Here is a 24,997-nt window from a genome sequence, read left to right as displayed (position 1 = left end):
AGATGCTAAATAACATTTGTCACACATTTTTATCGGGAAGCAAATCAATAGCTGCTCATTATTGATTAAGGCCTCCAATTTCGACAGCTAATTACTACCATTAAACATGTTCGAATATGCTCATGTGTGGCACCGTTGCAATCTCCTGGAAGCGTAGATGTTGAAGGACACCTTGTCCTCCTACGCCACCGGGAAGATATTTACATGCTTCTGATTGACTAATGAATTGATTCAGCTATTCCCCCAAGTCTGGGGTCAAAAGGAGACGGCACCAGCCCCGTTGAAAAAAATAGAATACCACCCAACACACTCAGGAGATTAATGATATTTAAATGATTATGACCATGAAGTCTTTATTTGCATGGGTTTACATTTCGTTCTGTGTAGCATGGAAAAATCGGAGAAACACTCCCATTCAGAATGCATTGGTTTACATTTCGTTCTTTGGAAAACGGTTCTTTAGTAATAATATTTGAGGGAATATTTTGTTGTTGTTGTTTTAGCAGCGAAATGCACCGTGTGCGTGTGTGTGTGTGTGTGTGCGTGTGTGTCTGTGCGTGCGTGTGCGTGTGTGTGCTTGTGTGTGTGTGCGTGCGTGTGTGTATAACACGCTATTTTATGTTGAAATGCGATGTAATCCAGTGTTCACGAAACGTACACTGTCAACGTATGCTTTTGGCGACTGGGTTGGCTCTCAGATATACGTGTTTCTAACAAGACGATATCATTAAAAGTTACATAAAGTAACAGTTTAATAACACAAACGCAGGAAGCACATGAGCTGCTAGTTTAGCGAAAGCAACGTCCCTATTCCTAACAACCTGACGTCGTTGAAACATGCGATCGAGCCGATCAAATCCTAATAACTATAAAACTAAAGATCAGACACAATCACTGACTGAAGATTATGCAAGTAAAAAGTATATTTCTCGCTAGAAATGTTATTAGAAACACGTTTAACGGTGAATCGGTCCTAAAATATTGCATTTCCCATTCAGATAATAAAGATTAATAAAGATCATACACATTCACTGACTGAAGATTATGTAAGGAAAATGTACATTTCTCGCTAGAAATGTCATTAGAAACACGTTTAATGGTGTATCTCTCCTAAAATATTGCATTTCCCATTCAGATAATAAAGATTAATATAGGCTACGCCGTGTTCCGGAGCCGCGGGGGATTCTGGGAATTGGGGTTGTCAGTTGACAAAAGGGGCTTTTGTTAACTTGTTTTGTTGTTAGGATTAAGTGGGGTTAATGGGTTCGGGATGTTATGTGGTTGTGTGTTGTTCTATTAACATTGTTCGTGTGTTCATTGTTGTCGACACCGTCACCGAGAGTGACGTGACCATCGTTTCGTGCAGCTGTTCCGTGTTGAAGTCTCGTTCAATAAAAACTCTCGTTGTCGAGCGTTCAATAAAAAACAACTCTCGTTGTCGAGCGTGCCCCCCCCCCCCTACAAACGTGTCTCCCCCCCCCCCCCTCCACAAACGTGGGTCCCCCCCCCCACCCGGTCAACAACAGTCTACCTCCCCCCCCCCCCTAAACAATCGTGTCCACAATTTGCCGCGAAAGCCGTGAAACCCAAACCCCGAAACCCGCCTCCACAGCGGCACGCGTGGATACTGTAGGTATAACACGCTATTTTTTACGTTGAAATGCTACGTATCCAGTGTTCATGGAAACGTACACCGTCAACGTTTTTTCTTGGCGACTGGGTTGCCAACATAGCTAGACCGCTGGCTCACCTAGGCCAGTCAGACCATGTGTCCATCCTTCTGATTCCAGTGTACAGCCCCATCAGGAAAAGTACTCCCATCACCACTAGGAATGCCAAAACCTGGCCAGCAGACCCCACGCCACTGCAGATCAGTCTCCATGACACCGGATGGGAGGAATACGAGCATGAGGACCTGGAACGGTTCACATCAATAGTCCTCCAACACGTCAGGAGCTGTGCAGACTCGTTCAGCGTGGACAAGCGTGTCAGGGTTTACCCCGACACAAAGCCATGGATGAACAGACACACCCACAAGCAAACCCACACACAGACATGAACACACACACACAGACATGAACACACACACACACACACACAGATTCATTTTGCGGGAAAGTCAGCTTAAAAGCATTTAGAAACCACCACTCGACTCAGAGATGAGGTGACACGTGTCGGGTCCCACTGACCGCCCTTAGCGACTGACCCTAACCCTGACCCTGACCCTAATTCTAACCCTCTTCTGGTCCCCCTCACCACCGTTCTCAGGTCCCCCCCGTTTGGCCTGACCCAGCACCGCTCGTGCGTGTGTGTGTGTGTGTGCGTCTGCCTCTCGGTTGTTTCCATTAGTTTCTATTGATTTATCTATTCATTTATCCGTTTATTATTTTTCATTTATCCCCTTATTGTATTGTGTTTATTGTTTTTATTCATCTGCCCCGCTTAATGCATTCGTTTATGTCCTCTTGGTACGTTCGTTTGCATTATTTCATCTGTCCCGTTCACTCTGTTTGTAGTTCCCCATGTATTCCGACTGCTACCTGGTACCTGTTTGTTTGGTGTCCTCTGCTGTCCACTGGGTTTGATTGCAGCCGTTCTGGCTTGTCTTTCTGCTCTGGCGTTTGATTGGCTCCCCCACTTCCGGGCCGCCATTTTAGAATCGTGACGCGTTACACATTCGTATTGTGACGCTTTCGCGTTATTCTATTCTTTTTCTTTGTTTATTTGCCCCTTTGTCCCCTCATTTGAATGCGTTTTATTTTGTTTATTGTTATTTATTCACCTGCCCCGTCCAATGTATTCGTTTATGTCCTGTTGGTACGTTCGTTTACATTTGGTTCGCTTTTTGTGTGTTTCCCCGTGTGTCCCGACTGCCACTAGGTATCGGCTTTTTTGGCGTCCTCTGCTGGCTGGGATCACCCATTGTCATGACTCAGTGTTGTTTACCCGTCCTGGCTTGTGATTGGTCCCCCCGTCTCCGGGCGACCGTCACTAGCTATGACGCGTGACACATTTTTCAAATTCGAACGGTGTTTACCTGACCTGACACCTGATTGCCCCCCCCCCCCCTCATCTGGGAGACGGCCTCTCTATTTTGATACATTCGTGACCTTTGATACAATCTTCGCAAATTTGAAATTGTTTACTCAGCCTGGCACCTGATTGGCCCCTCCGCCTCTCGGGTTGCCTTCGGCGCTTCTGCGCATGTTACACGCAGAGTCCCGCCTCCCCTGCACGACTCTAATTGGCTCAGGGTCGTGCGGAGTTCACGGCCACTCTCCCTCACCCGACACGTGTCTCAGTGGAACGTGGGTGTGTACGCGTCTACTACTGTCACTGTTACCGCGGCTCGTTTTTTGTAATTGTATGGACATTTTTCACGGTTAGCTTTTGCTCTGTTGTACCTGATGAAGTCACTATTGTGACGAAACGTCGTACCTGCATAAACGGTAATTAAACCCAAATAAAAACAGACTTTTTACCGGACCACTCGTGTTTTAACCTTTCGCCATTCGCCTTTCACGCAACCTACCGTTGATGATGCCTGCTCCGAGCCAGCGCGACGACTGGACCCTGGTCCAGCACGGAAGACGCCACCATAGACCCCGGGACCCATCGGATATCCCCCCTCTGGTTAGTCTACCCTTTAGACCCCCACATACCATGAGACGCACTTACGCGTCATTCGCGGACCCTTACGGGCGCGACTGGGTTCCCCGCGACCCCCCTCCACGTGACTGGGAAGCCCGCTCACGACCCGCCCGGGACCCGTCTCCCTTCGAGTCAGCCTCGTATCCCCCAGCTTTCCTGACTCAGGCCTACCGGTCCGCGTTTTCGCCACGACGAGATGAGCGCAGCTACCACGAAGCTAACGCGTGCCAGAACTTCCGCCCCGACGCCCGTGACCGAGGCCTACCTACCGGCCCTCCACGACCACACCACCAGGTGCCCTCCAGACCGGGTCCTAGGCCCCGTGCCCGACCCCGCCCTCCACCACATCCCAGACCTCCGGAGACGTCTGCCGCGCGCTCCAGACCCCTAGCTCCGGACGCCCCGCGTTCCGATGACCCGGACTTCGCGCTGAAGAACCGCCTTATCTTCGCGGCCATCAAGGCGGCCCACCACCTGGACAACGCCTCCGGCCCGGACCCTCTCCCCATCATCGCCAGGCTTACCGCCTCCTTGACGGCCTCCATCCGCCCTGCTGTCCCCAACGCCGCGACCCTTGCCTTTCTTGATGGCAACGCTCGCGACTGGGGACACACCACCACCATCCTCCTGCGGGACCACTACAGGGCTACGGTGGCCCAGAAGGTGAGCGACCTCTCCTGCCTTGCGGACCCTGCCTGGCGCCGCAACTTTGATGTGGCTGCCTCCTGGGCCGCTCGCCAGTACGGCCACCGCCTCCGCCAGGACACGCTGGACGCCCTCCGCTCCGAGCTCAGGCGTGAGCTTGATGCCCCGGACCCTGCGGACGCCCTGCGGGACGGCTCCCTGCCCTCCTCCGACCTGCCGCCTCCCTCCCCGGACCCCGGGGCCCCGGACAGCGATGACCGCAAGGACCGCTCTCCGTCCCAGAACAGCTGCTATTCCCTCTTCTCCTCTCTGTTCCTCCCCACTTCCTCGCCCCTTCTCCCTCTTCTCCCCCCTCTCCCTGCAGTCTTGAGACCCCCTCCGGCCGCGCCCCTGCCGCAGAGAACGACACCTACCTCCGTCCTGCCTTGGCTCCGGACCCTCGCCACGCCCCCTCCGCCAGCTCCTGCGTCTCCCGGCACGACACCTCCCCATGTGTTTGCCCAGACCAGCGCTTCCGCCCTGCCACGGCGCCGGACCCTCGCCACGCCCCTTCAGCCAGCTCCTGCATCTCCCGGCATGACACCCCCCAGTGGGTCTGCCCAGACCAACGCTCGTCGGGACGCTGTCCCCGTCGGCAGCCCCGTTGGCTCCGACCGCGCCCGGCAGACCTTCAACCCTCCGGCTGACAGCGCCATCCTGGACACGCCCATACCGCCAGAAGGTCCCGTGTGACCCTTGACCCGCCCGCGGACGGCGTCACGCCGATGGCACACGCACGCATGTTTTCTAGACGTGCCAGCACCGCCAGGAGGCTTGCCGGGAAGCCTCGTTCGGCTGCTCCACCACTGAGGGGCTCAGATACGGAGGCCTCTCCGTAGCATACCTCCAGGACATCATCTCATAGTGTGGGTTTGGGTTGGAGATAAAGGTTAGTTGTGTGATGATGGCCCGTGCACCCAGCGGCGCCGCATGTGGCGCGCCGACCTTTGCTTTTGAACCCAACCCTAACCCTTTTTTTTAGCAACTTTGGAGTTTCTAATTTGGATGTATTTTACTTCTTTTACTTTGTTTTTTTCAAGTTACTTTTAAACAAAGTTTGTCTTAACTTAGTTGACCTGCATTTTGGAGCGAATAAACTTTATTCTTTTTTACCACCTGTGGAAATTACCCTATTCCCTTTGGTTTTAATCGAATCTCCTTCAAATGGCTGGTGAGTTTTTTGGCTGGTGAGTACAGAGACATCTACGTGTTCAGCTTTTTTTAACTTCGGACTGTAACAGTTTTGGGATATTCTACAACCCCATCGGGCGGATCAACGACACCCTGTCTCCTAACCCAAGCACAGCCTACCTCCCAGCTAAAAATCACTCGACTGAACCGATTGGGGGAATCAACGTTATCCTGCTTCCTTGCTAAGCTAACCATGCCTCCTAGCTAAAAGACATTGCACCAGCTGACCGGATCAACAGTCTTCTATTTTGCCAATATTATTTTACATTCTTTGTTTATCGTATGGTTATAACTACATCTATTGTTTTAATCTCCATTTTTTGCAAGCTATGGCTTTAACCTTATTTTAGTTTAGTTGATTTTACATCTCTCTATTATCTTTTCCTTATTATTTCTACGTTGGTTCTTTTTAAACTCCAACTCCCAAATCCCCTCCTGTTTTTGTAAATAGGCCTGGGCCTTTTTTATTTTCATTCCATTTTCTCCCAACGAAATGGCTAATGATTTTAGAAATAGGTTTAGCCTATTGGGTAGGCCTACTCACCCCACAGACCCACAGACTCAACCGATCTAGACCCGAAATTAATTAAACCTTATTTTCAAATACTACAATCAATTCATCACACAGAAATGTTAGAAGAATCCATTAGAACAGGCATCCCACCATTAGGGATGGCTAGGAAGGTAGCTCAACTTACAGCATTCATCAAACCGGCGGCACCTGACGATCTGGTCTTAAACAAAATCAAAGAGAACACAATGGAGTATATGATTAAAAATGTAAAGACTTTAATCCAACACTGTTTTCCTCCCACATCTGTATTGGTTGAGCGGCTAGGCCCCTCAACCACCGCGGCCTAGCCGCCCCCCGCTGCCACAGCGCTTACCAGTGACCAGGCCGCGTCCGCCTCCGGTCGTCCCACCGGTGCGGACCACCTCGGCAGTCATTGAGCCTCCTTGCGTCTTGGAGACGAGCCTTGGATCTCCCACGCCGGACCCCGAGCCCCCAGTCACCATTCTCGCTTCCTCAACCCCTAGACCCAGCCGTCTCTCCCCTACAGGTGACGAGACCCGGAGGCGGCTCTGCCCGTCGTCCTCCTCGCCGGCGCCGACCTCTCCACCACCTGGCCAGGCGGAGGAACCTTCCCTGACAATGAAAAAGATAAACATCATTAATAATGGTTCAGTTAAGAAATCGGACCCACTCACAGTTTGCGTTGAGATTCACCCTTGCCCTCTCACGCCTCCTCTGACCACTCCTGCTGATGTTGCCCTTGCCCCAGTGGGGGAAGATCCGAGTCGCCAAGCCCCGACTTCTCCTTCCCTTTTCTCTTCCTCTATGCTCAGTACTTCTATGTGGTCCCTCCCTATCAGAAAACCCATAATTATCACGGGCGATTCAAACTTGGCCCGGATTCCAAAAAGAAAAATGGACGACATCCAAATAGACAGCTTTCCAGGAGCTACATTAAGACACCTAACAGCCGTCTTACTGAGACACACATCTCCCAGACCGGACACTAAACTCATTTTGTTATCCATCGGCAAAATCAACTGTCTTAGAGAACAAACAGCCATCACAATAATCAAGGACACCCGACGTTTAATTAGGACAGCCAGAGAAAAATTCCCCCAGGCTCGCATTGCTATTACCCCTCTTAACGGTATCTATTAAACTATCCGCCACCCAACTCCGTTGTGTCAAGGCTTTTAACGACTTTATTAGAGATAATATCGAGGACGTTGACTCCCGTGCTGGCTACCTTAACACACTGTCGACACTTAAGTTCCAGACCGCCCATGACAACATTCACTGGACTCCAGAGACAGCGAAGTCTATGCTGGATGACTGGCTGACTCAGCTGGGTTTATAGCTAGACCACCAGGCGCAGCACCGTCCCCTCCGTCCTCAGTATCTAACGTCACTAACCTTTCTGCTCTTCCTCTGTCCCCGTCAGAACAGGAGATCCTCGAACGAGGCCTCACCTTCATCCCGACACCGTCACTCCCAGACCGTGACCTGTTGAGACTACGCCGTCTATCTGGGAACCAGCCATGAAATCCATCTCGAAGCCTATACGCCAGCTCATCGATCAGGACCTCCGTTCCTTCCGTGACCTCCGACCTCGACGTCCTGTAGGGGAGGACAATATTACTGTCCATCAACAACAAGCCCTCAACAAATTAAAATCTCGCCATGAGATAATTATTAAACCGGCGGATAAGGGAGGGCAAATTGTAATTCAGGATCGAACTAATTACATTCTGGAGGCGACACGTCAACTTAATGACCCGGTCTACTATCGCCCCCTAACGCAGCCCATGTACCTGGAGACTCAGGCGATGGTTAGGGTCTTAATTATTCTACCTTCTCCCAAAAATACACAAACCCCCAGAGAATTGGATTGTTCCATTCGTGGTCCCTCCGGGACGCCCCATAGTAAGTGACTGTGGCTCTGAATCGTACCATTTGGCGGAGTTTATAGATTTATATATAAACCCCCTATCCCATACTCACCCGAGCTACCTCAAGGACACATATACATTTGTTAACAAGTTAAAAAATCTCACCGTCCCCGATAACACGTTTATCTTTTCAATCGATGTAGATTCCTTGTACACAAACATTGACACTGTCCTGGGCCTTGAGTCGGTGAAAAAAGCATTGGCTTCGTCACCTGATCCATCTCGTCCTGATACATTTATTTTAAAGTTTTTAGAAATCGCTCTTACCCTTAACGACTTTTTATTCGACAAATCGTTCTTTCTATAAATATGCGGCTGCGCCATGGGGAGGAAATATTCACCGGCCTACGCGGACATTTATCTGGCCGACTGGGAGGAATCTGCATTTCTTAAATGCCCGTCACGCCCCTTAATTTATTTCCGCTATCTAGATGATATCTTTGGACTCTGGGACAAATCCGAAACGGAATTCAACCACTTTATGCATATCCTCAACTCACACCACCCCCGTATCAAACTCAAACACACTCTCCATCTTCGGCAGGTCCCCTTCCTTGACACGATAGTTTTTTTCACAGAGACGAAGGATGGACACAAAACATTAGCCACCAAGGTTTATTTTAAAGACACTGACAGGCATTCCTTATTATTTAACACCAGCTACCATCCCCGGCATACTTTCAGCTCCATCATCAAGTCACAACTAATCCGTTTCCACCGCATCTGCTCTCTACCTCATCACGTAGAGGAGGCCACCAGGACCCTTTTCAAGGCCCTTAGACCTCGCGGCTATTCCAAACGTTTTCTTCTGACCATTAAAGGGGAAGTGACCGCCCTCTTCCAGCCAGGCCGGCCCGTTCTCCCTGGAAAAAAGAACATGGAACATAATTCCATTTAATAATTCCAGTTAATTCCATTAATTACTACATTCTCGCGACAACTAGGCCCCCTCAAGCAAGCTATAAAGCAACATTTTAATTCTGCCATACCTCAAACCGGCCCACTCGCTTCTTTTAAAATTTTAATGTCACACCGCCGTAATAAAAATCTGCAGGACATGCTAGTCCATACGGCACTCAACAAAGCAAAACGCACAACCTTCGACCCCTACTTCTCTAACCTGAAGTACATCTTCAACTGTCGAGCCGGTGCCCCCATCTCGCAGACCTTCACACTACTCTCCTGCAATGTCGTCTACGCCATCCAGTGCAAACTATGCAGGACCGTCTATGTGGGCGAAACGGGAGCTACTATTAAACAGAGGTTATGCCAACACATTTACCATATTCAGAAAGGAACAAATGATAAACGGCTCTATACTCACTTCATCTCACATCATATCAACAACTTTTCATTGTCCGGTCTAGAGACCAATGTCGGTTGGTCCCTGGTCCAGAGGAGAGCTGCTGAGAGAAGGTGGATCTTTAGGCTTTCCTCCATAGCCCCGTTTGGCCTAAATGATGATCCGTCTCGCCCCTCCATCCGTCCCGGTCCTAAAACATAGCCACTCCATCAGTTCCTTACCATAACCTCTTCCCTCCCCCCCTCCTAAACATAAGCTTTCTCCCATATTTTATTTCTTTTATTGATTTTATTTCATTTCATTTTATGGATTCCTAATCCTAATCCTAACCCTAACCCTAACCATAACCTGTTTGGCCTAAATGATGATCCGTCTCGCCCCTCCATCCGTACCGGTCCTAAAACATAGCCACTCCATCAGTTCCCTACCATAACCTCTTCCCTCCCCCTCTCCTAAACATAACCTTTCTCCCATATTTTATTTCTTTTATTGTTTTTATTTCATTTCATTTTATTCATTTTATGGATTCCTAATCCTAATCCTAACCCTAACCCTAACTATAAGGGGCCTGCCCGTAATTCCGACGCCTCATTGTTCCGACGTCTCAATGTTCCGAAATATTTCCCATTAGATCGACATGCCACTATTCCGACGGTTCAATGTTCCGAAAACGAAACCCATTGGTCCGAAGGTCCGTCAGTCCTCCTTTTCAAAAAGGAGGCGCATTAGGCCGACGGTTCAATATGCCGAATAGGAAAAAGAGTTTTATACCTCGCTCGCTCGCTCCCTCTCTCTCTCACTCTGTGTGTGTGTGTGTGTGTGTGTGTGTGTGTGTGTGTGTGTGTGTGTGTGTGTGTGTGTGTGTGTGTGTGTGTGTGTCAGACTGGTGATCTCTGCTGCACGGGTCTGAAACTCTGCAAGGCAATTGCCTGTGTTGTCCTATGAACCATACTGCAGTTTCAGACCCATACCTTAATGTTTTCATGATTAATTAATTGAAGAGACAGTTTTCAGGAAATCACACTTTTTATTAATTTATTCATTCATTTAATGAATTCATTTAATAAATAAAAGTTACTATAAAACCCTAAACATTTCTAAAACATTTCTAAAACAATTTGATATTTAGTGCATGATTTGAATTCTTTACAGTTTATGATTAGACGGTTATCACGTGTGTGTGTGTGTGTGTGTGTGTGTGTGTGTGTGTGTGTGTGTGTGTGTGTGTGTGTGTGTGTGTGTGTGTGTGTAGGTGGATGGATGGATGGATGGATGGATGGATGGATGGATGGATGGATGGATCGTGTTGGGAGTAACGCGTTACAAAAGTGGCTATGGCCATAACCAATCGCCTGGCGCTGTCTCCCCGTCTTGGTGACGTGTGTTCGCCTTCTTGGCCCCGTCCACACAAAGCCTATTTTTTGGGTGAAACCGCATAAAAAAACGCTTTTGGTGGACACGGGCTACGGCCACACCAAACGCGTGTAACGTGCCTAACTTGTCGCTTGATCATTGTGTGTCACAAAAATTGGTTCAACGCGCCAACGCGCCTGTGGCTGCGCTGGATTTAGGAGTCCGAGGTAGGAAACCCAAACGCCGCAGTGTTTGGGTTCATGATAGAGTTTAGATCGGGTTAGATTAAATAATCTCGGATATAAATAACAAAAATCTGGTTAAATAACTTCACATGGTGTGTCTGGTGTGTTTCCAGCATTCGTAGTGTTGATCAGCAGATAGTCCGCCAAGACGTTGAGGTTGCTTATGCCCCGTTTACACCATCCCACTAATGGCCGCTAATGGCCGATGGACCACTGATGAGGAAGTCGGGGTGATTCGGGTGACATCGGGCTAAAAATGTATGATCGGGTCAATTTATCGGGGTAGCATTTACACATACCCGATGTTATAACGATAACATAACGATTTATGCCAGGGAAGACACCCGAAGTGCGTTTGGCATCATTTCACGTAATTTCGAATGATGCCAAACACGTCAAATGACGCGTTTGGCGTCATTTGGCGTCATTTCGGGAGAAGGCAAAGGGGAGACTGGTTTAGACTGATATTTATTTATATATTTATTTATATTACTATAGCGATTTTATAATAATAGAACGCCGGTTGTAATGGGCGAAGTACCCTGTAATTATAAAAGTAGGACATCCATCCATCACCCCCTATTTATACCCAAGTGGCAGATTGAGGGTCTTCCTTAACACAATCTGGTCATTCACAATCGTTATTTGTCTAGGGTTCTCGAGGGTCTTTCGTGTGTTGAGGTTGCCGATATAAAGAAGATAAAACACGATAAAGCGCGGAAGATTAACGAATATAGCCGATGTGCCCAGGAAAATTCCCGAACGATTTGCGATGTCTTACGTTATACTCCCGTTCTATTCCCGATTATAGCCGATTAGCCCATAGCAACACCTGGTAACCGATTCTACCCCGATAGACCCAAAATTAACAAACATGTTTGTTCTTTGCCGATGTTGCCCGATCATTGAGCATTTCTTCCCGTTTCTTCCCGTTGTCTAACGATGTTCCCGGGAAGAGTAACGGTGTTTCCCGATGCAACCACGCTATTTGCCGATGTTATAATAGCTGCTGATTTAGCCATCGGGCACCATCGGGGCCCACTATCGGGTAGGTGTAAACAGGGCATTAGCAACCAGAGACGCTGTCCATGCAAGTGAATGGAGCGTTCCCTCTTCGTCATAACTATCAAACCAAACATCCTTCACATTCACCGAGCGAACATTATGAAATTAAAATGCACATTTCTCGCTAAAAATGTTTACATAAACGCATTTAATGGCGTAACTATGTTACTATTTCCACCCAGAATAAAGAAAGATGTCGGCCGTATGCTTCTGTGCAAGCGTCACTACTCTAGTGACGTCGGTTCAAGCTCCACGCTGATTTGTTCCATTAGTAGATGGAACAAGGAGGTGTCCGATAGGCAGAGATGATCAGCGGGAGTGGCCGCGAGCGAAGCTGTGCATGGTGGGAGTTGTTGTCTTCAATCCACAAGCGCCAAAAAGCCATTTTCTGCCTTTTCTCGGTCAAGACGGCACCAAATTAGAATTTTATTTTATTATTCGACTACATATAGGACCCAATTTCAATACATATTCATGTCTCCACCGGTGAAATGCTCCTTTAACTGTGCTTACCTTACTTAACTGTGCTTACCTTACTTAACTGTGCTTACCTTACTTACCTGTGCTTACCTTACTTAACTGTGCTTACCTTACTTAACTGTGCTTACCTTACTTACCTGTGCTTACCTTACTTACCTGTAGGGTTTTGCCATGCTAAGGCTCAGGGTTAGCCTCTCCATGCATTGTCAATGGGGGGAAATCTATTTGGGGGAAAATTACGTCGGGCTCCGTGCAGACTGACTCAGGGGGCTCTAAAGCACTCTCAAAAAAAATGTTCAAGCCTCTACCTATCTCCCTTCTACTTTTAATAACCTAAACATACGTCAATTGATTTGGATCGTTTTTAAGTTATTTTCTCGGCCTAGGAAGGGGCTAGAAACATAATTCCTGCAGATTCAGGATCGGACCGAGCCCAGCTACTCACCCATAATCGTTGGGCGCGATTGCGCCAACTAGTGGTTGAGAAATAATTAATTGCTGACATTTCCTAACCCTATTCATTTGGATCGGTTTTAAGTTATGTTCTCGGCCTAGGAAGGGGCTAGAAACATAATTCCTGCAGATTCAGGGTCGGACCGAGCCCAGCTACTCACCCATAATCGTTGGGCGCGATAGCGCCAACTAGCGGTGGAAAAAAAATCCACAGACCACCACCGAACGACTCAAAATGCCCTAAAACGTGCTCCTAGACGCTTTCTGTGGGAACTTTTTTTCACTCCACACAAATTTTCACAAATTTTTCACAAAATCTTTACATTGAGGGTCAATGGCAACTATGTGAAGGAAGTTAGCTACAACTCCAAAACTTCGCACACCTGTCGACGGAGCCTAGGGAACCTTCCACACTAAATGCCTTCCACTAAAAATATTGTTAACACCCCTTTTTCCCGCGTTTAGTGGAAAACTGAAAATGAGATTTTCTATACCAAAACAAGCCACCAGGCGGCCAACTTTTTGCACAGACGTCGGCCCCATCAATACCTACCACTCATAGGAACCTTGTTCCCACGCCCCTCCCCCTGCTCCCGTGAGATTGATTATAGTTGTTTTCCCATGTTAAAAAAAGTTGCCACTAGGGGCGCCAAATTTCTAGGGTATGGAGAGGGGCCCAAGGACTACCACTGGCACTATTCAGAATTTCCACGCCCCTCTGTAAAAAAAAAACGCTTCACTTTAAAGTTTTAAAATCGAAATTGCAGTCCCTAAAAAAAAACACACATTTCCACATTTCTTGAGCAAGTCCGCTGGGCCTAGTCCTATCCGAGGGTGGTCGCCGAATTCCCACGCCCGTCTGTATGCCCGAACTAGCTAAAAAAAACGTTTTTCAAAAGTGGTAAGTAGCCCTTACCCTAACCCTAACCCTAACCCTTCATCTGACAAAGCCTAACTGGGTGAAACGTTAGGAACGCTCTCTATTTCTGTGGATGTAAAGTCAGTTATTCTGGTGAACTGTTGTTTTAGCAACTTTGGAGTTTTTAATTTGGATGTACTTTATTTTAATTATTTTACTTTGTTTGCTTTAACTTACTTTTAAACAAAGTCTGTTTTTACTTGGTCAACCTGCATTTTGGAGCGATTAAACTTTATACTTTTTTAACACCTGTGGAAATTACCTCATTCCCTTTGGTTTTAATCAAATCTCCTTCAAATGCTTTTTTGGCTGGTGAGTACAGAGACATCTACGTGTTCAGCTTTTTTTAACTTTGGACTGTAATCAGTTTTTGGGATATTCTACAACCCCATCGGGCGGATCAACGACATCCTGTCACCTAAACCAAGCACAGCCTACCTCCCAGCTAAAGACTACTCGACGGAACCGATTGGGGAAATCGATTTTATTCTTGCTAAGCTAACCATGCCTCCTAGCTAAAAGACATTGCACCAGCTGACCGGTTATGACATTATTATTATTTTACATTCTTTGTTTATCTTATGGTTATAACTGCATCTATTGTTTTAATCGCCATCTTTTGCAAGCTACGGTTTTAACCTTATTCTATTTTAGTTGATTTTACATCTCTCTTTTATCTTTTCCTTCTTTTCTCTACGTTGGTTCTTTTTTAAAAACTCCAACTCCCAAACCCCCTCCTTTTTTTGCAAATAGTCCTAGGCCTTTTTTATTTTCATTCCATTTTATCTTCTAACGAAATGGCTAATGATTTTAGAAATAGGTTTAGCCTATTGGGTAGGCCCAATCACCTTACAGACCGACAGAAACACGTAAAATTGACTCCGGTCGGGACGAGTCCTTCAACCGATCTAGACCCGAAATTAATCAAACATTATTTTCAAATATTACAATCAATTCATCATACAGAAATTCTAGAAGAATCCATTAGAACAGGCATCCCACCATTAGGGATGGCTAGGAAAGAAGCTCAACTTAGAGCATTCATTAAACCGGCGGCCCCTGACGATCTGGTCTTAAACAAAATTAAAGAGAACACAATGGAGGACATGATTATAAATGTAAAGACCTTAATACAACATTATACATACACTATAGCAAAGATCCGTACTAACCTGGGGCCATTTAACAATGAGGCCCTCGACAGAGCCCTCCGGTGGGCCCACCAGCGCTATGGCAGACCCCTTACTCCGTCTTCCATCTCCGCACTACGGCTGCTGCTGTCGGCCCCGGATCCGCCACCGCCTGCCACTCCGCTGCTCCTCTCGGACCTTGGGGCCTTTCCACCGCTTCCCAGACGACCACAGTCCACTATGGCACCTTTCAAGCATCGAAACACTTCTCAGTCGCTTTGGTTCATTTCCCAGATCAGAATTGAAATTCTCAAAACTACCTGTTCAATCTTCACATCAGTGTGTCACTTGTGCACATGAAAAAAACAGTTTCTCATTTATTTGAACACGTTGCGAATGCTTTGGTACATCCATGCACATGATTATGTACAATTCTCTGCTCTTTCCTACATTATCAATTGCTTATATCATGTTGATCGAAATGTATTGCAATGGTCTCTATGGAATAGTCTCACCCCCACAACATTTAGGTATTAGTTCATCAAGTCTTTACATGCAAAATGGTTGAACAAGTTGTCATATGTCAAGCTTATTTCTATACATTTCTATACACTGGCATTAGACTCTTTTTTATGTTCTTTTTTCTATATCTGTCCTGAATTGGTCAATTGCTACCAGGTGAATCTTGACTTTCCCTAAAGAAGGGAAATCTGTGAAGTGTTAGATCAACCAACGATCAACCAGTACTGGAATAGCTCAAAGGTGCATCTCCTGAACCATGAACTGGCAAGTATATAGCTGGAGCACAAAACAATGTTACATTGTCTGAGAATTTGTGGCCCAACAGACAGGAACGTCAGGAGTTGTAGGATGACTGCACTGTAATTCCTACAGCAATGCATGTACAGTTTACCCTAAGGAGATTTTCCTATGTTCACATTTCTAGCAATGACATGGTCTGTCAACAAATTACAGCACAGTCAAAGCGTAAATGTGAATCTTGTCCAATCTCTTGCAATCAATCTCCCACATACACTAAGGTGTAACTTACAATTTACAATAATTGTCTTCAAAACTTTAGACATAGTTTACATCAGAACATCCCTCCAGAGTACACTGTTATATTGACAACATGACTAAGCAATTTGACTGTCTTATCCGTAGACAATGACACAAGGACTTGTCATTCTGATGGCACTGACATGTTCATTGAAACAGATATTTACTTTTGAGAAATTAACTAAGGATTTTGAGCAAGAGGCTGGCTTTTGCAGTTGATCCATGGTGTTTTGCTATTTGAACACATTGTTTTGAGAAATGCACTTACTGCTTTGCAAATTTCAATTCTGATCTGAGAAATGTACCAAAGCGACTGAGAAAAACTGTAATGCTACCGTCCAGGCCACTAACTATTCCTTCACTTCTTACCCTTCCAACTTTATGCCCTAACTTAACCCGACGTTTTCCTCCATCTGCCCCTCAACCACCGCGACCTAGCCGCGTCCCGCTACCACAAGGCCCACAGCGCTTACCAGTGACCAGGCCACGTCCTCCTCCGGTCGTCCCACCGGTGCGGACCACCTCGGCAGTCATTGACCCTCCTGGCGTCCTGGAGACGAGCCTTGGATCTCCCACGCCGGACCCGGAGCCCCCAGTCACCATTACCGCTTCCTCAGCCCCTAGACCCAACCGTCTCTCCCTCGCAAGTGCCGCGACCCGGAAGCGACTCTGTCCGTCGTCCTCCTCGCCGGCGCTGACCACTCCACCACCTGGTCAGGCGGTGTTACCTTCCATGACAAGGAACAAGATAATCATCACTAAGAATGGCTCAATTCAGAACTCTGACTCACTCACAGGTTGCGTGGAGATTCACCCTTGCCCTCTCACCCCTCCTCTGACCACTCCTGCTGTTGTTGCCCTTGTCCCAGTGGGGAAAGGTCAGAGTCGCCAAACCCCGACTTCTCCTTCCCTTTTCTCTTCCCCTATGCTCAGTGCTTCCTACCACCAGCCCTGCATACACCCCCCTACGAACCGCAAAGCCACTATGTGGTCCCTGTCTATTAGAAAACACATGATTATCACGGGCGATTCCAACTTGGCCCGCATCCCAAAAAGAAAAATGGACGACATCCAGATAGATAGCTTTCCAGGAGCCACATTAAGACATCTAACAGCCATCTTGCAGAAACACACATCTCCCAGATCGGACACTAAGCTCATCTTATTGTCTATTGGCATAAACAACTGCCTTAGACAACAGACAGCTATCACAATAATTAAGGACACCCAACGTTTAATTAGGACGGCCAGAGAAACATTCCCCCAGGCTCGCATTGCAATTCCCCTCATAACGGTATCTATCAGGCTATCCGCCACCCAACTCCGTTGTGTCAAGTCTTTTAATGACTTTGTGAGGGAGAATATCGAGGATGTTGACTCACGTGCTGGTTATCTCAACACACTGTCGACGCTTAAGGTACGAACACACCAAACGCGTACCCGCGTAAGATTTACGTGCGTAACGCAGCTAAAATGTTGCTTGACCATTTTGTGTCAAAAATGGTCCTACGTATGCAGCTACGCGCCTGTGGCTGCGCTTGATTTAGGAGTCCGAGGAAGGAAACCCAAACGCCGCCGTGTTTGGGTGCATGATAGAGCTCGGGTTAGATTAATAATCTCGGATATAAATAACAATAATCGGGTTAAATAACTTCACATGGTGTGTCTGGTGTGTTTCCAGCATTCGTAGTGTTGATCAGCAGAGATATAGTCCGCCAAGACGTTGAGGTTGCATAGCAACCAGAGACTCTGTCCATGCAAGTGAATGGAGCGTTCCCTCTTCGTCATAACTATCAAACCAAACATCCTTCACATTCACCGAGCAAACATTATGAAAGTAAAATGCACATTTCTCGCTAAAAATGTTTACATAAACGCATTTAATGGCGTAACTATGTTACTATTTCAGGAGATCCTCGAACGAGGCCTCACCTTCATCACGACACCGTCACTCGCAGACCGTGACCTATTGAGACGAGATCTACATACTTACCACAGACGGTTAAAAATTCTCGATTATTTTAAATATAACACAGATTATTTTTACTTACCTTTTACTACGCCGTCTATCTGGGAACCAGCCTTGAAGTCCGTCTCGAAGCCTATACGCCAGCTCATCGATCAGGACCTCCGCTCCTTCCGTGACCTCCGACCTCGACGTCCTGTAGGGGAGGCCAATATTACTGTCCATCAACAACAGGCCCTCAACAAACTAAAATCTCACCATGAGATTATTATTAAACCGGCGGATAAGGGAGGGCAAATTGTAATACAGGACCGTACTAATTACATTCTGGAGGCGACACGTCAACTTAATGACCCGGTCTACTATCGCCCTCTCACGGATCCTATGTACCTTGAGACTCAGACAATGGTTAGGCTTTTAATTGACCAGATGAGGAAAAAGCATCTCATCAGTGCAAAACAGGCACACTACCTATACGGCCCGGATCTCCCTCGGGCGAGATTATTTTACCTTCTCCCCAAAATACATAAACCCCTGTTGGGCAAAATAACCTGCTGAGTACATCACATGTACATTATAAATATAGCTAACTCCTACCCTAGCTTAATGAGCACATCACATGGCAGTTACCTTACAATATAGTCAACTTTTAACACATAACACATACATGAGAATATAGTCAGGTCAAGGCCGGAGCCGAAGGCCCCATTTCCCAGGCTGGCAGATGGTGGACACTCAGACAATGCACCAGTCATCCTCAAGAACGGGAGAGCCACATTAATTTATCACACAGGAGACACTTTGAAGCTCTCCCCCGTTACCTGCCCATACCAAGGGCCTGAGAGCCACATTAAATTATCACACACGAGACAGTTCGGGGGGCACTCCCCGGTTTAATTTACCACACAGGAGACATTTTGAGAGCTCTTCCCCGTTAGGAGGAACCAAGAGATACCCCTGACCACACCAGGGCCTGAGAAGCCACATTTCGGGGGGGGCACTCCCCGGTTTAATTTATCACATAGGAGACATTTTGAGAGTTCTTCCCCGGTAGGAGGAACCAAGAGATACCCCTGCCCACACCAGGGCCTGAGAAGCCACATTTCGGGGGGCACTCCCCGGTTTAATTTATCACACCCAAGACACGAGGAGCTCTCCCCCGTTAGGAGGCATACACAGCAGGGCCTGGGAGCCAAGGCCAAGCAAAAACACACAGAACCACACACACCTCAAACGCACACACCTCATCGAGAGGAGGATACAGCATAAAACTGTATCACACAGGGACTCTTCACCTTCTTCTGAAGCAGACCTTCCACGGAGGCGAAGCTCCGGACGAACCATCAGCGCTGATTAGGGACTTAGACATATTCGATTTCTCACGCTTATGACTCTGTATAACCGTTGCCACTTTACTTAATAAATCCAAGGTCCTCGTGCCGACAGACTTTATTACCTCTCCGTCTCATTTTATCTGGTCCAGTAACTAGACAGACCGTTTTTCCCTTCACCCCCAGAGAATTGGACTGTTCCATTCGTGGTTCCTCCAGGACGCCCCATAGTTAGCGACTGTGGCTCCGAATCATACCACCTGGCGGAGTTCATAGACTTTTACATTAACCCCCTATCTCACACTCACCCGAGCTACCTTAAGGACACATACACCTTTGTCAACAAGTTGAAGAATCTCACCGTCCCTGATAACACGTTTATCTTTTCAATCGACGTTGACTCCTTGTACACGAACATCGACACTGTCCTGGGCCTCGAGGCTGTGAAGAAAGCATTGTCTTCGTCACCGGATTCATCTCGTCCCGACACATTTATTTTAAAGTTTTTAGAAATTAACCTTACCCGCAACAACTTTTTATTTGATCAATCCTTCTTTCTACAAATATGCGGCTGCGCAATGGGAAGGAAATATTCACCGGCCTACGCGGACATCTATCTGGCAGACTGGGAGGAATCTGCATTCCTTAAAGGCACCCAGTGCAACTTTATGTAAACATTCAATGAAAAATAAACATTCAATTTCTAGTCTTTTTTACACGTAGTAAGTTTCAATAACTCCATACCATTACATATCGACATTCAAGGAGCAAAGATGAGACGTCGTTGTGTGGTGAGAACTGATAGAAAATCGTAAACAACAACAATCGCCGGTGGGGAGAAGCCATTTTTCCAATGAATGGAAGCCTGCTTTATTTATTGTAGGTTACAAAAAATAAAGAAAATGGCGGCATTGTTGTTGTTATCAATTTTCTATCAGTTCTCACCACACAACGACGTCTCATCGTCGTTGTGCTGCTTGAATGTCGGTATGTAATGGTATGGAGTTATTGAAACTTACTACGTGTAAAAAAGACTAGAAATTGAATGTTTATTTTTAAGCCTCGAAAGTTGCACTGGGTGCCTTTAAATGCCCGTCACGCCCCCTAGTCTATTTCCGTTACTTAGATGATATCTTTGGCCTCTGGGACGAATCAGAAACGGATTTAACCATTTTATACATATCCTTAACTCACACCACCCCCGTATCAAACTCAAACACACTCTCCATCTCCAGCTGGTCCCCTTCCTAGACACAGTAGTTTTCTTCACAGACACGAAGGATGGACACAAAACATTAGCAACCAAGGTTTATTTTAAAGACACTGACAGGCATTCCTTATTATTTAACACCAGCTACCATCCCCGGCATACTTTCAGCTCCATCATCAAGTCCCAACTAATCCGTTTCCACCGCATCTGCTCTCTACCTCATCACGTAGAGGAGGCCACCAGGACCCTTTTCAAGGCCCTTAGACCTCGCGGCTATTCCAAACGTTTTCTTCTGACTATTAAAGGGGAAGTGACCGCCCTCTTCCAGCCAGGCCGGCCCGTTCTCCCTGAAAGAAAGAACACAGAACAAAAGTTAATTCCATTAATTACTACATTTTCGCGACAACTAGGCCCCCTCAAGCAAGCTATAAAGCAACATTTTAATTCTGCCATACCTCAAACCGCCCCACTCGCTTCTTTTAAAATACTAATGTCCTACCGCCGTAATAAAAACCTACAGGACATTTTAGTCCATACAACTCCCCACTCTCCCTTACCCCACTCTTCTCACCCTCTCTAACTCTAAACCCTTCAACGTCCTATCACCCCTCTGCCCTCTGGGTTTGAGATGTGAATAGGATATCAGAGATGCCCAGAAAGGCAGGGGAGAATGTAGGGACAGACATCCCACACCTCCTTACCTCTGACTCCCCACCCTTTCCCCCCACCACTCTTCTCACTCTCTCTAAACCTAAACCCTTCGACATTTAAAATTTAATAAGTTTGTTTTTAATCCTAAACCTAACCTTTAGCTTTATTCCCTAAACCCACCCCTAAAACCATGTTGTATTTATTTAGAATGATATTGTTACGGATTTTAAGCACATAAACTGCCCCCACATAGCCACTAGGAAGCAGGATCTAACACACAAATTGCATAACCCTCACATAGCCACTAGGAAGCGGGATCAAACACCATTAAACAGGCGAGGAGGGAGGAACCATTACGTCACGTTGGCCACGCCCACTTGACCCTATAAAAGTCGACAGAGAGATTGGAGGGCAGAACACCGGACTCAAGTTCAGTTCTAACCAGTCTACAGAGCAGTAAGTCAGATAGCAGGCCGGACATTCTAATAGAGATAAAAAAAAGATTTTACATAGAATAGAGATGATGGGTATAACAGTGGTGTTTGTGTGGGTACCGGCACATATTGGAGTGAGAGGGAATGAGTTGGTCGATAAGGTGGCAAAAGAGGCAACAAAATGTGAAGAAATTGAATTATGCATAAATATCAGCAAGATGGAGGGTAAAAACATAATTAAAAGGTAAATGAAGGAGAAATGGCAGAAGAGGTGGGAGGAGGAGAGGAAGGGAAGGTGGTTTTATAAAATTCAGAGGAAAGTAGGAGAAGCCAGGGGAAGGAGCAGAAAGGAAGAAACCGTAATATCACTGTTAAGATTTGGACATACAGGGCTAAATGCATCGTTGTTTATGGTTGGAAAACATGACACAGGGAGATGAGAGCATTGTGAGGAGCAGGAAACTGTAGATCATGCAATGAACATTTGTAGAAAGTATGAAGTAGAGAGCCGACAAATGCAGGATAATTTGGCAGAAATTAAAGAAAGATATGAGTTAGAGAATATATTAAGGAAAATGTCAGGAGATAGATGCTATAGGCACGTATTTGGATATTTAAAAGAAACGAATTTGATAAAGATTTAAATAAAGCAAATTCTTGCTTTATTTAAAACTAAACAATATTAAATTACCTGATGCTATGTATGAGGTGCAGGTTATTTTGTAATTGTTTTAACATTTCCTGGGGTTATGCAGTGTATGGAACTATTTTCTTTAGACTTTATCCCTACCACTTATCTAAATCTAAATCCTAACCTTAACCCTTAGCTTCATTCCCTAACCTTAACCCGAGTGGCTATCCCCACCACTTATCTAAATCCTAACCTTAACCTTTAGCCTTATTCCCTAACCTTAACCCGAGTGGCTATCCCTACCACTTATCTAAATCCTAACCTTAACCTTTAGCCTTATTCCCTAACCTTAACCCGAGTGGCTATCCCTACCACTTATCTAAATCCTAACCTTAACCTTTAGCCTTATTCCCTAACCTTAACCCGAGTGGCTATCCCGACCCCTAACCTTAATCTTTAGCCTTATGAGGCACCAAATGAGGAGCACTAACGAGAAAATCTTTCCCATCTTAACACCAAACGAACGAGAAATCTATCCTATCTTAAAACTAACCGAGGAGCACGAACGAAAAATCTATCCCATCTCAACGCCAACCGAACAACGAGAAATCTGTCCTATCTTAAAACTAACCGAGGAGCACTAAGGAAAAAATCTCTCCCATCTTAACACCAACCGAAAACAACGAGAAATCTATCCCATCCTAAAACCAACCGAGGAGCACTAAGGACAAATCTATCCCATTGTAAGTCCAACCGAACGAGGAGAATTTTTTTTGCGTTTCCACCGTGAAAACATGGTATCTGGTACCTGAAGTGGCTGCTTTTTTTTTAGTACCGCCTCGCTCTAGGTTCCAAGCGAGCTGAGCCGATGCTAACAGGTGACGTCGCCTGGAAACTACCTGTACAATCAATATCTTATATTGCAGAATGGGCCCGCACCTTTCGCCTACTCTGTCACTCAGCACAGGGGCCCCACAGGGTTGTGTACTGAGCCCTTTACTCTACTCCTTGTACACAAATGACTGTGCCCCATCTCACACTACCAACACCGTAGTGAAATTTGCAGATGACACAACTGTGGTGGGTCTGATCACCAAAGGTGATGAGGCCAATTACAGAGAGGAGGTTCAAAGGCTGACAGAGTGGTGCTCAGAGAACAACCTGAGCCTCAACATCAAAAAAACAAAAGAACTGATCATTGATTACAGGAAGAAGCAGGACACACACACACCACTACACATCAACGTGGAGAGGGTGTCCAGCTTCAAATTCTTGGGCATACACATCTCAGAGAACTTATCATGGGCAATAAACACAACAGCAATAGTTAAGAAAGCACAGCAGTGGCTATACTTTCTCCACACACTCAGGAAAGTCAATCTCTCACAACAGCACCTAAGGTCCTTCTATCGCTGCTCCATCGAGAGTGTGCTCACCTATGGAATCCTGCCCTGGTACGGTAGCAGTTCTGCTGCAGACAGGAAGTCACTGCAGAGGATTATTAAAACCGCCCAAAACATCATCAACCAACAGCTACCTACCATGGACACCATCTTCAACTCCCGATGCTTGCAGAAGACACACAACGTTATGAAAGACTCATACCACCCTGCCAACTATCTGTTTGAACTGCTGCCCTCAGGGAAACGTTACAGGTCCATCAGAACATGCACCACATGATTCATAAACAGTTTCTATCCCAAAGCAGTCACCATACTTAACTCTGACTTGAAAATAAATCCACTAGTTCCGACAGTATTAATCCATGATGTCCACATGTAATGCAATGCTCAGCACTTTACATATTTGTACCACTATTTTAAGGCATACTATTTTCTTTTACTATTTTTTAGGCATACAATGGCACTAAGTTAACGGTATAGTGTGTGACGACATGAATGTAGAGAGTGAACGAAACGTTGAACGTATTTTCTTTCTTTATTTATTATTTATTATGTTACCTTTTTAAATGAGACCAGTACGTGAGTGCACTGAATTTCGTTGTACTTCTGTCCAATGACAAATAAATATATCCTATCCTATCCTATACTGAGTAAATCTTTCAAGGTGGAGAGTCTACTGTCATGCAGTTTTCTTCGGTTTGAACAAATCATAAGTGTTATTTGACCTTGATATAACTACTGTAGCTGTAAAACTTAGGCTGAATCACTAACAAAGTGTAAATCATTTAAAACATATTTCAGCAGACACTTGTTAACTCTCTGGCCACTTTTACTCATGTAAACTTCAACCTCCAAAACAATCTTTGTTCCTTTTTTTATTTGGATATTTCTGTTTAAAAAAACAGAAATATTTTTTCAGGCCAGAGAGTTAACAAGTGCTAAGAAAGTTACTCCAAAGTTTCTGGAGGTCGGTGAAGACGCACAGCAGCAGTCCCCGTGCTACCGCCAAGAAAGCCGCTCTTTTGAATCAGTGTTATTCGTTCCATTCCTCAGAGTAGACAACAGGATTCAGCCTCGTTTTGTTTTTACTTTTAATTCATTCCTCGGGAGGACTTTCCAGTCAGACTGCGTACTGTGTTCCCGCTAGACATAGGTTACAATTGTTCTCAAGCCCTGTTACCCAGAGAAGTTGTGTCAGGCAGAGATGAGGAAATGTGCTGTTCATCGCCTAAAGTGTGAGTAAGAGATTTGAGAAAGACAAACAGTACCACAGCAAGGATGCGAAGTTCATTCCTTAAGTCTTTCATTATGTTGACCAACTGTACAAAAGAAAATGTATAAGAATCTATTTGACAACTCAAAAAATATAACT

At 46.0% G+C, this 24,997-nt stretch overlaps 2 long non-coding RNA genes across 2 annotated transcripts; both read right to left on the bottom strand.

Annotated features, from left to right (window-relative positions):
• Positions 1-8,332: 8,332 nt before the first annotated feature.
• On the bottom strand, positions 8,333-9,554 carry LOC115539139 (uncharacterized). Its single transcript, XR_003975728.1, has 3 exons — positions 9,317-9,554; positions 9,113-9,219; positions 8,333-8,855 (listed from the first exon to the last, which is right to left on the bottom strand). It is a non-coding gene; the product is annotated as an uncharacterized LOC115539139 (long non-coding RNA).
• Positions 9,555-14,715: 5,161 nt separating this feature from the next.
• LOC115539122 (uncharacterized) lies at positions 14,716-18,476 on the bottom strand. The gene is made up of 3 exons (XR_003975715.1): positions 18,051-18,476; positions 16,473-16,727; positions 14,716-15,187 (listed from the first exon to the last, which is right to left on the bottom strand). It is a non-coding gene; the product is annotated as an uncharacterized LOC115539122 (long non-coding RNA).
• Between the last annotated feature and the right edge of the window lie 6,521 nt (positions 18,477-24,997).

This window comes from Gadus morhua, unplaced genomic scaffold (assembly GCF_902167405.1).
Source record: "Gadus morhua unplaced genomic scaffold, gadMor3.0, whole genome shotgun sequence".
NCBI lineage: Eukaryota > Metazoa > Chordata > Actinopteri > Gadiformes > Gadidae > Gadus > Gadus morhua.
Note: the sequence above shows the minus strand (reverse complement) of the source record. Positions and strands in the feature narration are given on the sequence as shown.